Consider the following 16704-nt stretch of genomic DNA (forward strand, 5'->3'; position numbering starts at 1 on the left):
TAAAGGCATAGTTCCCTGCTTTCAAATCAACTACAATGAGAACTCTGCTAGATAAACACAAGATGCTCAAGTCAGATCAGACGGCGCCTGCACCCTGCTTCACAGACAGCCACGCAGCCGTGACCTGCTCAGGGGTTCACAGCCCCACCCCCTCACCATCAGCTTTGTAGGGAAGATATCACCTCGCTTGCATCTTGCTGTGTTCCTGCCTCAGATCAGTGTTTTAAATATAGTTGGCATTCAATAGACACTTCTCCAAAGAAGACATACAAATGGCCAATAAACACATGAAAAAATGCTCAACATCAGTAATTATCAGAGAAACGCAAATCAAAACTACAATGAGGTATCACCTCACACCAGTCACAGTGGCCATCATTAAAAAGTCTACAAACAATAAATGCTGCAGAGGGTGTGGAGAAAAGGGAACCCTCCTACACTGTTGGTGGGAATGTAAATTGGTGCAGTCACTATGGAGAACAGTATAGAGGTTCCTTAAAAAACTAAAAATAGAGCTACCATATGACCCAGCAATCCCACTACTGGAAATATATCCAGAGAAAACCATGATTCGAAAAGATACATGCACCCCAATGTTCACTGCAGCACAGTTTACAATAACTAAGACATGGAAGCAACCTAAATGTTCCTCAAGAGAGGAACGCATAAAGAAGATGTGGTACCTATATACAATGGAATATTACTCAGCCATAAAAAAGAATGAAATAATGTCATTTGCAGCAACATGGATGAACCTAGAGATTATCATACTAAGCGAAGTAAATCAGAGAAAGACAAATATCATATGATATCACTTATATGTAGAATCTAAAATACTGATACAAATGAACTTATATACAAAACAGAAACGGACCAAAAGACATAACAAACTTATGGTTACTAAAGGGGAAAGGGGGATATAAATTAGGAGTTTGGGATTAACAAAAACACACTAAATATATATAATAGATAACCAACAAGCACTTACCATATAGCACAAGGAACTATACTCAATATTTTGTAATAACCTATAAGGGAAAAGAATCTGGAATATATATACATATAACTGAATCACTTTCATGTACACCTGAAACAAGCCTAACATTGTAAATCAATTATACTACAATGAAATAAAACTCTGTGAAAACACTACAATAAATAAATAAATACATATAGTCGGCATTCAATAATTATTTGTCGCAGGAATGAACAAACTAATAACAAGTAAATAACATGAGCAATCCCAGTGTGGGAGCAGGGTCACGGGACACACAGCTGAGGCCAGTAGTTCCCAGACGAGGCGACGGCTGAGTTGAATTAGGTCCCCAGCAGAGCGCCAGGTCAGAGAAGAGAGGGCGTAAGGTATAGAGAACACGGCTACTCAAGGCTTCTCGTTCCTTTTTTGAGACTTGAGCAAGGGGTGGATACCACTGACAAAGGGGTCTGTGATAAAGAGGGTCTCACGGGTCCTGCAGAGGGGTCTGTGCTTCACACTGAACGTGAGGGAGGGGTAGAAGGCTGAGCTCCTGCTACTGCCTTTGACAAGACCCCTGTGGTGGGACATAGGGGGACGTGGTGCACCACACCCACACACCACACACACGTACAGCCCACACACACACCACACACACACACACACACACACCACCCACACACCACACACCCACACACCACACACCCACACACCACACACCCCCCCCACACACACACCCCCACACACACCCCCACACCACACACACACACACACCCACACACCCCCCACACACACCCCCACACCCCCATACACACACCCCACACACACACCCCCCACACCACACACACACACACCACACCCACACACCACACACCCACACACCACACACACACCCCCCCACACCCCACACACACCCCACACACACACACCATACACACACACCACACACACGCACAGCCCACACACACACCATACACACACACCACACACACGCACAGCCCACACACACACCATACGCACACACCACACACACGCACAGCCCACACACACACCATACACACACACCACACACACGCACAGCCCACACACACACCACAAACACACCACACACCAAACACACACCACACACACACACCACACACACACACCACACAACCACAGACCCCCTCACACACACACCATACACACACACCAAACACACACACCACACACATACCACACACACACCACACACACACACACACACAATGATATGACAGCCCCCTGCTGAGAATAAGGGGAAGAGCGTCAACCAGGACGATTCACAACTATTTGCTGTGGGATGGCTCTGAATATATCCAGGATTTATCTCTGCCAGAGGCAAGAAACAAGGAAACATTCTTTTCTTGACACCTCATTGCCTTTTTAAAATTCAAAATCTCTTTTTCCAAGCCCTAGCCCTGTTTTTGTGAACAAGTCATTTTAACTTCATTTTCTTTCCTATTTATTTATTGGTAAGAATACCAAGGAGACAATGGATGAGAAAGCATTTTAAAGTTGCAAAAAGTCTACAAATATTGATATGAGTGTGATTATTTTACTATTTTTCTCCACTGCTTGTGCTTTCCATTCTCTCACATACTTGGTTTTAAGATTCCCTCAATTTCCTGCCTATATTATTTTTCTTCTTCACTTCCTTTCTTTCTTATTTTTTCTCTTTCAGCACAATGAAGTAGCTTATTAATGTCATAATGAGTAATTCCTCCTCCCACCAATGAATGATCTCGCCGTGAGAGGAACTTCAACAAAGCACCTACTGCAATATTTCCTGTGGGATATTTCATGTGTCTAGACCATGGGAAGTATGCATATGTTCTAAAAGTCATATAGAGGGTGTTACAGAACACAAACTTTGGTACTAATAATAACAATGATGATAATCATAATAAACTGATACTTTTGAAGATCTACTGAGTTCCAGGCACTTTACATTACCTCATTTAATTCTTACTATACTCTTGTGGATCCGTGGAATTATCCAAATCTTACCTGGACACAGAGCCCTAAAGAAGAATATGCAGCACCCCCAGGGTATGGAGCTGGAGATCAAGTTCATGTGGGTGTGCCTCCAAATATTTTGCTCCTAGCACTCACTTGCTCCCATATTTTTGTCAGGCTACTACCTTCCTACCTCTAAGTTTGTTCATCCTACGAGCACACGTCTGGCATAGGACTGTGCCTGATTCTGGGAGAAAGTCCCAACAATACAAAGTAATGCAAATCAGTATTAAATGCACGCATGTAAGTAAATTATAATTATTGGTAAATAAGTATAAAATGCTCTACATAGGAGATTGCATTTAAATTGGACGGATTTGCTAGAACAAAGCATAAGGTATACAAATACACAACATGTTCTGGAAAAATCAAGTAGTTCAGAGCCCCAAGAAATCAGTGATGTTCCCCCTGGGAAAGCAGACCCTGAAGGTGTTGGTCGGCGAGGGCACAGTGACCCAGATATGGGGGGCCCGGCACCCAGAGTTTCTGACACAGTGGGTCTGGGGTGGGGTCCAAGAATTTCCACTTCTAGAAATATCCTAAGTGATGCTGCTTGTTCATGGACCACCCTTTCTGAAATACAGTCTTAACAAAACCAGTTTCTAGATACCTTTCATATATATTCTCTCTTCTAAAACCTGCGTGAGAAATCATCTGTGGGGGAAATCTTGAGCAAATTCTCTTTTCCTGTATCCCTTTTTGTAATTGCCTTTATTTCACTTTAAACATGGAAGGCACACGTGGAATCTTTCTGTGATGTATTGGTCACCACACAAAAAGGCAATTACAAATATTGATATTAATACAGAGAGTGTGAATGACTCCAAATGAAGCAACTTTTGCAAGTCAGGTGGTTTACTTTCTTTACTTTCAACAAAAATAAAGGGAAATCTAGTGAAAATGTCATCTGATGGATTTTCTAAATTAATTCTGGGGGATAGATAAGTTTGTGAATTCAGCAAGGAGTTCAAACTCACTTAGTAACAGTGGAATAAGTGTTTCTTCCATCTTTTATCTTCAAAATTTGTCAGTCTCTATTTCTATAAAAAGAAAAATAAGAATAGAACTAATGTTGAATTCTGGGTCATTCCAACCAAAAGTGACATTCATCCATGAATACAAAAAACAACATGGGAAAAAAAAATCTATCAATCTTATAATTAGATGTATTTCAAATAAAAGTTTATACTTATTTGTGATACTAATATACCAAAATCAGTACGATTTTTAGGTTTCTTTGATCACTTTTTAGTACTAATAATTGGAACAATATCCCAAACCAGAAGAAAGTTTTATTAACACTTACAGCCACATGGTGACAGGAAATTAAATCAAAAAATATTTCAATTCATGTACTCATTTATATTCAAACAATTACTTTAGGACTGACCAATAAAAGACCATCAAACATAAAATAATGTAATAGGTTATAAGTCTGTAAATAAAGGAATTGCAACACGAGTTCAGGAAGAAAAAGGAATCGTGTGTAAGGAAATTTGAAATAAACACACAAGATTACTGGGTATGCCCAGTGCAAAACCACCCATTATTCAGAGCCCATTGCCCAGGTTTTCTGGTCTTTCTTTACCCTTGTGCTGTTTTAAAACTCTGTATGTGGTAGATAACTGATGAATATGCAAAATAAATTATGTCTACAGACAGGCAAACAACTGTCCAGTAAATACTGAAGTGACTTACATTCCCTACCTCCCTAGAATATGCCAGTTTGGGTCCAGTGTAAATTAATGTCAGCATCTCTTTACTCCATATGCATTTGCTTTTCCTTCTTCTTCTCATTTGAACCAGTTGATATCTGCCTGGTTTCATGCTTAATCGGGAACTAAATACAATATTTAACATGTTTTCATTTTATCTCTGTGTGAGAGTCATGATTTTACTCCTTTTAAAATATTATTCTTTAATAGATACAATATTGTTAGCTGTATTAAAAAAAAAAAACTTAGTTTGTATATTCTCTAAATGGATGATAGTGAGTATCCAATTGCCACTTATTTAGATTCCATTGGACACTTTCAAAGTGTGATATAAAAACTTGATTTTAACATGTTGATATTTAAAATATACTGCAAATTATGTTTAACTAGTTACACTTACGATAACAAGAACTTAGCTATTAACTTATAATGTGCAAGGGATACTAATCGTTGAATAAAATTCTTAAGAGTGTGCTCAAGCAAAAGCACATAATGTGCCCCAGCATAGATTATATGGAAGGCCATAAACTACGTGAGAAGATGTGGAATGAACACTTGGTACCAAATGCGGAGTACTTTAAACACCTTGCTAAAACTGAGGTTGCTCTGCAAACAATGGTTTTTAAAGAAGGGAATGAAACCATCTGACTTGAGGAAGAAAAAGATAACTTTGGTTGCAATATAATAAAAGGGACGGAATAAGTGAGGAACCAGAGGCAGTGGAATGGGTTTAGACGATTATTACAATAGACACTTGCAGTAAATAGTCCCAGCTAAAAATAATGATGGTTTCCTAGTGAAACAGTGATAGTCAGAATAAAAAAAAACTGGGTGTGGGTGTGGGAGAAATTATGGAGACAAAATGTCCAGCAAACAGGGACTGGATGAAGTAAATGAAGTAGAAGAATCAGTAAGGACTCTGGGTAGGCAACACTCAAATCTCTGCCTTTATGTCCATTTGTCTATCTCTCTATCTATCCACCTACCTATCTATCCATCCCATCTCCCTGACCATTTAATTGAGCTGTACATCTGTGTGGAATTCTATTTGGATATTTCCCTAGGACTTCTAATTCCTATGCCCTAAAAAGAACTAATTATCTACCCTAGCTATACTAATCACTTCTTCTCCACTCTCTCACTTATTTTTTTTCTGTTTTTTTTTTTTAAATTGGGGTATAGTTGCTTTACAGTGTTGTGTTAGTTTCTGCTGTACAACGAAGTGAATCAGCTATATGTATACATATATCCCCTCCCTCTTGGACCCGTCACTGTTTGCAGATGAGATGATGCTATACATAGAAAATTCTAAAGATGCTACCAGAAAACTACTAGAGCTCATCAATGAATTCAGTAAAGTTGCCGGATACAAAATTAATACACAGAAATCTGTTGCATTTCTACACACTAACAATGAAAGATCAGAAAGAGAAATTAAGGAAACAATCCCATTTACCATCACATCAAAAAGAATAAAATACCTAGGAATAAACCTACGTAAGGAGGCAAAAGACCTGTACTCCACAAACCATAAGATGCTGATGAAAGAAATCGAAGATGACACAAACAGATGAAAAGATATACCATGTTCTTGGATTGGAGGAATCAATATTGTCAAAATGACTATACTACCCAAGGCAATCTACAGACTCAATGCAATCCCTATCAAATTACCAATGGCATTTTTCACAGAACTAGAACAAATAATTTTAAAATTTGTATGGAAACACAAAAGACCCCAAATAGCCAAAGGAATCTTGAGAAAGAAAAACGGAGCTGAAGGAATGAGGCTCCTTGACTTCAGACCATATTACATTTTGATTTATCTACAGTGTTCTGTGTATACCTCTGTATTTTTAAATGGTTTTTCTAGGGATTACAATGTACTTAAGTAACATAACATAATCTACTAGTATCGACATTTTAACACTTCAAATAGAAAATATCCCCATGGTTAGGGCCTTCCTGTCTGTGATACTATTATTATCTCTTCATACATGAAAATGTCAGATAAAAATTTTATAATTTTAAAAAGTCAAGAGAAGAGTCTACTTCTTTATCCATATTTCTTGCTCTTTCCTTAGTTCTGATTCTCCCAGTTTTCTTCTCTCATCATTTCCTTGATGTTTGAAGAACTTCCTTTAGCAATTCTTCTAGAGCATTCTGCAGGTAACAAATTCTCTTAGATTTCCTTTAACTGGGACTGTTTTATTTCACATTTAAAGGATAAATTCTCGATTGAGAGTTCTGCTTTTCAAAACGTTTCTCCTCTTCTGGCCCATTTTGATGAGAAATCTGTGGGTTTGATGAGTTCTCCTTCTATAGGGAACGTGTCTGTTCTCTTTGTTTCCCTTCAAAACATTTTCTTTGCCTTTAGTTTTCAGAAATTTGATTATGATACGTCTTGACATGGATTTCTACAGGTTTGTCCTATTTGGATTTTGAGCAGTTTCTTGAATGCTTAGATTTATATATTTTGACAGACTTGGAAAAGGAAAATACCACAGCATAAACTAAGACAAAATAGTGCTTTGTTATTAATAGCACCATAAGAGACCCAAGTGTGGAGCTCTTATAAACCCGGTTTAAATTTTATGGTCTAAACCAGGGTCAGCAAACTAGAGCCCAAAAGCCGAATCACCACCCCTTCTGTTTATAAATAAAGTTTTATTGGAATACAGTCATGCCCATTTTCCTTATTATCTATGCCCACTATCAGCACGATCCACAAAGCCTTAAATATGCACTCTCTGGCCCTTTGCAGATAATGTTTGCTGACCCGGGTCAAGACTAAAGGTTTGAGAGAGCCTCTCCTTTCTCTGAGCCTAGATTAAAATCTTGGGAATTTCCACCCCTCTGGCCAGTCACATGGTTCAGAAGATAAAGACACACCTGGGCAGGATATCAGCCAGGAGCACACCAGAAAACGTGGGTCCCTCAAATTAAAACTATTCCAGGAGGTTTTACCAACAAAACAGCACTTATCACAGTGCGGATGGGTATAAAGGACCCGTAGTGGATGTGTGATCATCTCGGTCTAGTGACAGCAGAGGGGCAGCTACGACCTCAAGACTCAGGGTAACCAAGGGAGGACACAGTTACTGGAGACAAATAGGCCAGGAGAGGACCCTGAGGGGCAGCCCCTGGGCCAGGCCAGGTGACCCTGAGGGACGTCTCGGAGACACCGCAGAGCAGCAGCCCTGCCCTCTCCTCCCCTTCCTTCTACCTCTTACTGGTGGGCCACTCGCAATCAGAGGGGAGCTCAGACGGCACAGAACCCAGGGATTTAGTTGGGAACCAGGCGGAGTGAGGAAGGGTGATAGGGGTCAAGGGGCAGAGGTCAAAAGACAGGAAATATGGCAAGAATGTGAGCGAGTTTTTCCTAAGTTGGACCACCTGACCAGCCATTAATAAAAATACACTAATCAGTGAACTTCAATCAGAAAAGCAGAATGTGTGTGGGTGAGAAAGAGAAAAGAAGCAAGAACGGCCGAGGGGTTCACCCTAGTGCCCCTGTGGGTGTGCAGGGGGGGCACATGCATGCACACACATACGTGCTCACAGGGGCACACACATACACACACACACAGGGGCACACACATGCATGTGACACATACCCACACAAGGGGACACATGCATGCATGCACACATACATGCACACAGGGGCACACACATGCATGCACACACACATGCACACAGGGGCACACACATGCATGCACACACATACCCACACAGGCGCATGCATGCATGCACACATGCACACACAGGGGCACATGTATGCACACACAGGGGCACACACATGCACGTGACACATACCCACACAAGGGGACACATGCATGCATGCACACATACATGCACACAGGGGCACACACATGCATGCACACACACATGCACACAGGGGCACACACATGCATGCACACACATACCCACACAGGCACATGCATGCATGCACACATGCACACACAGGGGCACATGTATGCACACACAGGGGCACACGCATGCACGTGACACATACCCACACAAGGGGCACATGCATGCACACACATGCGTGCACACAGGGGCACGCACATGCACGCACACATACATGCACACAGGGGCACACACATGCATGCACACATACACACACATAGGGGACACATGCATATACCCACATATACACACACACAGAGGCACATGCATGCATGCACACACGCGCACACACAGGCACACACGTGCACACACATACGTGCACCCACACACATGAGAAATACAGGAAAACTGTATCAAGAGAATTCAACAATGTTCCCTAAATATGCAAATTCCAAACATGATTTTGTCCCAGGTTCCCTAGTTGCTTTGGAAGTCTGTCGAATACCTTCAGAAAACATTGGATATCAGTCCCTCAGCCTGTTCTCACCAAATCATTATCTATAAATTATTTAAGGGGGAATTTTCAGTAGCAACTGTGACCAAATTCAAACAACAACATTAAGTTCTTGGGAATATCCTCTGCCCAAAATTATTTACGTAAGTTGCAGCAAATAGAAATTGTGTCAGTAATCTATAAAATTCATCCTTTAATTCTTATAGCTGTTCTGCAAAAATATATTCAACACTTAATGGAAGTCTTTCGCTTGAAAATATAAGTTCTGCCTTAGTCATGACATCCTAAGTTGTTCCTGAGTATTTCCTCTGCATATTTTAGAGAAAATGTGTGAACTTTGAAATGGGCAAAAAGATCACTGGGTACCTGTCTTCTGGCTATCTTCATCTTTAATTCTCTCTGAGATATTTTGCAAATCTCTAACTTGCAAAAAAACTGACACTATTGCAAATGATTCTGCTCAGATATGCAAATAAACTCTGTCCAATGCAAAGGAATTGATTATTTCCTGTGAATATTGGCCACTTTTGCATCAATTTGTAAATTCATTTCACATTCTAAGTGCCTAATATATGTGTGGTTTTTTGGATTCTCCCTGGAACCAATTTTAACACCTTAGTGTTTCACTCATTAATTAATTAAACAAAATCTTTAATACATGTCTCTTTTGCATTTATATGAGGCATGGTTTTACCGTTAAAAAAAATTCCCTTTACTAATAGCATGACTCCAGCCCAGGGTCATGATTTAAACTGAAGAAAGCAAGTTAGCTTCGAAAGATGTTGCTGGTTCCTTAGAGCGTGGAAGTCTTGCTTAGCAGCAGCTCAAGGAAACATCAATTCAAGCACTGGAGGTGCTGCGTGTGAAGCTGGTAAAGGAAACAACCTAAAAAGACCAGCACATCCAATGCTTCTTAACTTGATCTGTGATTTTTATGATCAACTACAGTATTTAAAAAGCCTGCTGTGTAGCACTTCGAAAATACCTCAGAGAATGACAGGGTATGATTTCCAGTATTTTTATGGTACAGAAAAAAGTAACTTTATTGTTGTTTGAATATTTTTATACACAGCCTTCACACCTGGGCTCCCTTATCATGAAGGTTGTGGGTTTCCTACTGTTCCACACTGTTATCAGGTTAAGGAGAAAAGGTTTACATCGCCTATAAGATTAATTAGGTTTCCACCCATTTTAAAGGTATCATCTGTGTTCTGTGAGCTGAGAGAGAAGTTGGCAGTGTGGTCCATCACCTACCAGTTTGCCTGTACACATGTAGATAGAAATAATATGAAGTCAAGCATGATTTGTGTGTAGTTACAGGGAGAAATGTTTCCCTTTGATGTGTTTTCAATTTCATGTAAAAATGAATCCACAAGTGCCTTTGATAATAGCCCAGAGTTTTACCTATATGAAGTGCCAATACTAAAGTAAATATATATTTTTTGTATAACTGAATCACTTTGCTGTGCACCTGAAACTAACACAACATTGTTAATCAACCATACTCCAATATAAAATTGAAAAGTTAAATATATATATATATATTTTTAACTGGTGTTCTTTGGCATAGGAATCATGCTGAATGCCATAAACTATAGCTATGTGAGATGAACCCTTGGAGATAGAAACTCAGATGTATTCAAAGAGTGTTTGGTAAGTGGCACTGTGGTTTAAACAAATGAACAAACAAAGGTCTGTGATTAAGGTTCAGATCTAGTGACCCTTTTGACATATGAGCAGAGGTTGAGGGAAATGATGCCCGTTAGGTGTGACTGAACCCTGTGTAAAAATTCACAGAGGAAGGGAAGGAGACTTTACTCATGGCTTGGCTCCTAAGGGGTGAAAGCCTTAGTTCATCCTCATTCTCTGCAGACCTGAAAGCTTTGAATTTTTTCTTCTTGTTGATGAAAAACGTAATTGCAACCACTTCTCATTCAAATAAGAGGTCACCTATGACTAGAGACCAAAAGCACAAAATCACCATCAAAGCACTTTCTCAGCATCAGAGAAGCATAGCAGTTAGTGGTGCTTTAGCAGAGGGTCCCTGACCTTTGGAACTTTCTTCTATTTGTCATGTGGATCTCAGCCAGTCCCAATCAGCCATGGAATATAGCCAAGAAAGCAAGAGAGGTTAGAGACTGATAAACAGATGGTAAAGAACAAACAGATCTACTGACTTTGATGCAATTATGCAACCATTTCTTAGTTAGGGTCTGATTAATAGTTTCTCTCAAGCTGGAAGACTATCATTCAAACTGATTCCTAGCGGTGGGGTCCTCCAAACTTGTAATGCAAATGCTCACAAGCAAACAAGGAGATTGTTATGACGGTCATGACATCAGCTACCAGTTGGATTCCAGGCAGCAGGATCCGTCTGGAATTGGCTGCTTCTAGTGTAATGTAAACAAACGTTGAGCAAGGAGTTAATTTGGCCAAAATAGAATTATTTAGAATAATACAGCACTGATCTCTATTGCATGTTGACATATTCCCCACTATCTCTTTGGACAGATGATTGAGGGCAATTTCTTAGTTTCTATCTCCAGGGCCAAGTGGGTCTGCCTTCACAGGCATTTAAAATGTCAGATTCTGTGGTTTGGGGTTTATGTCTGAATGTAAGGCTAAGCATAAAATATCTTAACTTGTTCCTCACTTATCAGACACAACTCTCTCTCACACACATAAATGTACAGAAGAATACTGCATAGTTTCTGAACCTTCAAAAATTACAAATTTTAGGTTTAAAGTCTCTTAGGCAACAAAAACTTAGGTCAGCCTCTGGGTGATGGCCAAACTTTTGGTACAGGACTCTCATTTCACTAACATACAGTATCACCTTCAGTAAAAGTTACTGTGAATTGCTACGTTCTAACCCTCAGTGTAAATCACATAGCTGTCTCCCCTTCAGTCTTATTGTGGTCTTAAAGTTACTTAAAGATTTATCTAGCTTCAGGTGACTAAAATCTTTGCTTTTCATTCTTAGTGTTTTTACTCTGCTATTTGTAAGAATGGGAGTTGAAACTGACCAGGACCCTGTTGGTCTCCTGAGCACAAAAGCCTTTCTGTGTCCCCCCATTTTCTTGATTACAGGAAATAGGCTTCATTCAGCCTCCATGCCCTTCCCGGAGTTCCAAGGGGCAGATTCAAACAGCGGCTAATCAGGGAAGGGAGGGGATGCAGAGACAAGGGAGGAGCAGTCAGGAAACAATAGTGCAGCCTTGGGGCAGGGTCCGGTTCCCCTTCAAGGGATACACAGAACCATATCTTTGAGCTCTTTACAGTACTAAAATCCCCAACAAATGGAAGATGAACTACTTGATGAAGCAATCTTCATTCCAGAGAGAAGGTCATGGTTTGATAACGTTGAGAACCACAGAAGCTCATCAGGAGACCACCTGAGGCCAGATTAAAGGAGTGCAGGCCCTGCGCACGCCCTAATCCTTATCAGCAACTCCGCCCTTGAACCACCAAATCCTCCCAGGTTGGGACACACGGTTTTTGAGGCAACAGTCTGCTGTGTCCCCCTTTGCCTGGCAAAGAAATAGCTATTCTTTTCTAGTTCACCCAAAACTCTGTCTCTGAGATTCGATTTGGCATGGTGCATAGTGGCCCAGTTTTCGGCACCAGAGTCCCCTTTATAGGCTGGGTCCCCCGTCCATTTTAACAAACCAGAAATTTTAGGAAGCATCATTGCTTCCCATCAGCCGTGAAATACCCCAGGGTCACCTTGCTTTTCCCACTGGAAGGTCCGGTTCTGCTGACCCATTGAGGAAACCTTGATTACTGGTAGTAAACAATAGTATCATGAGAAGGGAGTTGTGTGATTGTCTCTTTGTGGAAACAAACAAACAAGCAAAAAAACCAGCTATTGGTGTAAGGCCCTGAATTTACTTTGAACAGTCCTATTTCACTATCTTCAATTTATAACCAACATGGTCATCTATGATGTGTACAGAGTGACTCACAACAGTAACAGTTTTACATAAGATTGTATTATATCAATACTTATCTACAAGTTTTCATTTTGAAACACCTAGCATAAGTGTAAACTAACTACAAAACAAAAACATTTATATTTTTATGTGAGCATACAGATCTAATACGTACTAATTGAAAGCAGAAAGCAAATCACAGAACTGATAACATGGGATACTCACAGCAGTCCATGTGTCTTTTAAGTTGTAAAGCAAACAGTAAGGCAGTGTGAAATAAAATTCATATTTTATGGCAAGACGAGAAAATTTTAAGAATTTTTTTTTTCTCTGCCCTGTGGCCTCCTCTCTCTCTGCACTGCGCACTGCGTGTCTGCATTGTGTATCGGCCAAACCTCCCCATCAGCAGAAACACCTGCTGGCCCATGAAGAGCAACATTCTCCCAGCATCAACAAGACAACTCCTTAAACATAACATTCCTTCTTGATCTCATAAGAAATCACACGGCACTTAGATCTGGATTGTGTCAACTGTCGATAAAACATCATTTGATGGAATGCCCTCTGTCTCAAAAAACTTAAATAACTGTGCCTTGACTTCTAACAGATGGGACGTTTCTCAGAGCCTTCTGAGATGCTCTTCCAGAGTTATAATCCTCGAATCTGGCTCAAAGAGAATTTTCCATTTCTTTCTTAGATCGAATGATTAATTTTTCATCAACAGCAGTGAGCACAGACCTGTGTGTGATGTCCTATCGTCTCCATCCCATTCACTTCTGATCTTTCTCTTGGAATCATTCATGCACAGTGTCCATCAGGTAAGAGGGGGCTTTGGGCAGCTCTGCAGTGACCGCACATTACCCACCGATGCCCTGTTACTGTGACCTCCCCAGGTTGTGAGATGATACATCCTCCATCATAGACACTGTAATTGAAGTGTGTTTAATGGTCAGATATTTAACCTGAGCCAGTGATTTTCTCACAAGGGCCACCCCCAACAGCAGCACTACAGCACGGCTTTAGCTTAGAAGCTTAACGGTCCCAGTCAAGTTCCCGGGGACAGGAGGCCAGCCACTCCCATTTACCCGTAGGTTATCCAGACACTCTTCTGACCCTCCTCTGGGAGGAGGGGCCAAACACCTCAGACAGAGGGTCTGCTCATTAGGCCGAACTCCACCCAAGGAAAAAAGCAGCTTAAAAATTCCATCAGTGGACCGCAGTTGGAAGGTAGGTTTCGTGGCTGACGGAAGCACTGAGTTTCCCCCGGAGCATCTGATGAAAGCTGAGCAGTGGAGGAAGAAGTTTATCCCTGGCTCTAGTGAAAATGTCTTTAAAAATCCCCACCTATGGGACTGAAGGTAAGTAAACAATGCTTCTCAGGGAGTGATGGATCTTGCACCCTTAGGTGGCTCACCAAAGCTGGACTTCCGCCCCCGCTGCTTCTCTCTGTGTTTATAATAATTACGTCCTTGAAGTGATGTGTCACCTACGTGCTTGTCAACAGCTCTAAATAGTGAGGTCCCTGCAAGCAAGCGTGTGACAGACACAGGGTGCTTCTGTCCGCTCTCCACACAGACCCGCCCTGCTGTGTCCTCTGTCCTCAGACCCACAATTCTCCCATGATCTTCACGCTCAGCTGATGAACTCAAGTGCGTATTCACTGAAAATATTAAAGCAAACGGAGTACTCTTTCATAACTCCCTGTGATCACACCTACTGGCCACCCGCCCCCGTGGCCCATGCTGTGTCCGTCATCGGTGGTTTCAGTTTCCACCGTCCTGGCCTTCATGCCCCTCCTTCCTCAGGAGCATCGCTTCCACCAGACTCTTGCATGTTGTCTGCACCACTGAACTTTTCCTCTTCATTGGATTATTCAAATCAGCATGCAAGTATGGCTTAATTTCTCTCGTATTAAAAAGACACAAATAAGCACAAATCTTCTCTGGGTCCCACCTATGCTTCCAGCTCCACAGCATCCCTCTGACCCCCTCGGTCCCTGACTCCACCGTAACCTTCAATCATCTCAAAATCTCTAAACCCCATTCAAGATTTTACCCTTGTTATTCTAATGAGACTGTTTTCTTCAGAGTTCTAGATAATATCTACATCCCTAAATCAAGGACAATTTACCCAAGCTCATAACACTGGACCTATAAGCAGAATTTGCCTCACTTTATTGGTCCTTCAAAATCTTTTCTTCACTCACTTGACTTGTAGGATATTATCTTTCTCAAAAAACAGGGGGACAGTGGCCAGTATGAGGTCGTGGGCATGTTAGGAGAAGGTTTTGAAGGATCTTACGTGTTGCATTAAGAAGCTTGGATTTGTTTGTACACCACCTGAAGCCAAAGCTGAAGTTTTAAGCAGCAGAGTGACAACAGGATTTGTTTTGTGAGGACAACTCTGAAAAGAGTATTATTTAAAAATAAACAGAAACGTGGTGAGATTGTATCTCCCTCTACCCCTGTAAGAAAATCGTACACCCATGCTCTTTGCTAAGAAGGGAACATCTCTCCAAGCTGATGACACAGAAAAAATATTATTTCAGGAATTATTTCTAAAATAACTTCCAGATTCAGGCAAAAGAACGGCAATGCTTTACTGCTAACATTCTTCAAGAAACAGAAGCAACACTTTAGCTCAAAATTTGGTTAGAAAAAAATGCACAATTTGGGGCTAAAAATTATGAACTTGTGCTTGGGAATTATAGACTGTTCTTCTAAAAAATCTAATAGCCAAGTCCGACTAAAGTTATTACAGCCACATGCTAAGCATCATCTCTAGACCATGTTTTCCCAGGAATGCTCTGGATTCAATATTGGATCAGAAGCCAACTCGTAATCTTGACCTCATTTATCATTTGGAAAAGTTGACTTTTCAAAATTCTCAAGTCTTGGCTCCTTTATGGTTAATAGACTCTCCCTCTATCATCTCTCCACTGTCACATTTTACTATAAGCAGCACAGAGAAACCAGGTGTCAGACTAAACACTTTCCTTAGAAACCTCCTTAGCTAGGTCCCTCAGGTAACTTGAGATAGAACTTGAGCCCTAGCTCAACACCGACAGTGCAAATGCTGAGGGCAGTTCTCTAACCTCATAAGGTTGTTGTCAGCATTACTTCACATTAGGTCTGAAAAACTCGTTTACAATAACCAAGACATGGAAGCAACCTAAATGTCCATCGACGGATGAATGGATAAAGAAGATGTGGTATATATACACAATGGAATATTACTCAGCCATAAAAAAGAATGAAATAATGCCATTTGCAGCAACATGGATGAACTGAGAGACTGTCATACTGAGTGAAGTAAGTCAGACAAAGAAAGAGAAATATCGTATGATATCGCTTATAATTGGAATCTAAAAAGAAATGATATAAATGAACTTACAAAACAGAAACAGATGGATACCAGGGAGGAAGGGTGGGGGGAAGGGATAGTTAGGGAGTTTGGGATTGACCTGTACACACTGCTCCATTTAAAATAGATAACCAGGGCTTCCCTGGTGGCGCAGTGGTTAAGAATCTGCCTGCCAATGCAGGGGACACGGGTTTGAGCCCTGGTCTGGGAAGATCCCACATGCCATGGAGCAACTAAGCCCGTGAGCCACAACTACTGAGCCTGCGCGTCTGGAGCCTGTGCTCCTCAACAAGAGAGGCCACGATAGTGAGAGGCCCGTGC

This window comes from Eubalaena glacialis, chromosome 9 (assembly GCF_028564815.1).
Source record: "Eubalaena glacialis isolate mEubGla1 chromosome 9, mEubGla1.1.hap2.+ XY, whole genome shotgun sequence".
NCBI lineage: Eukaryota > Metazoa > Chordata > Mammalia > Artiodactyla > Balaenidae > Eubalaena > Eubalaena glacialis.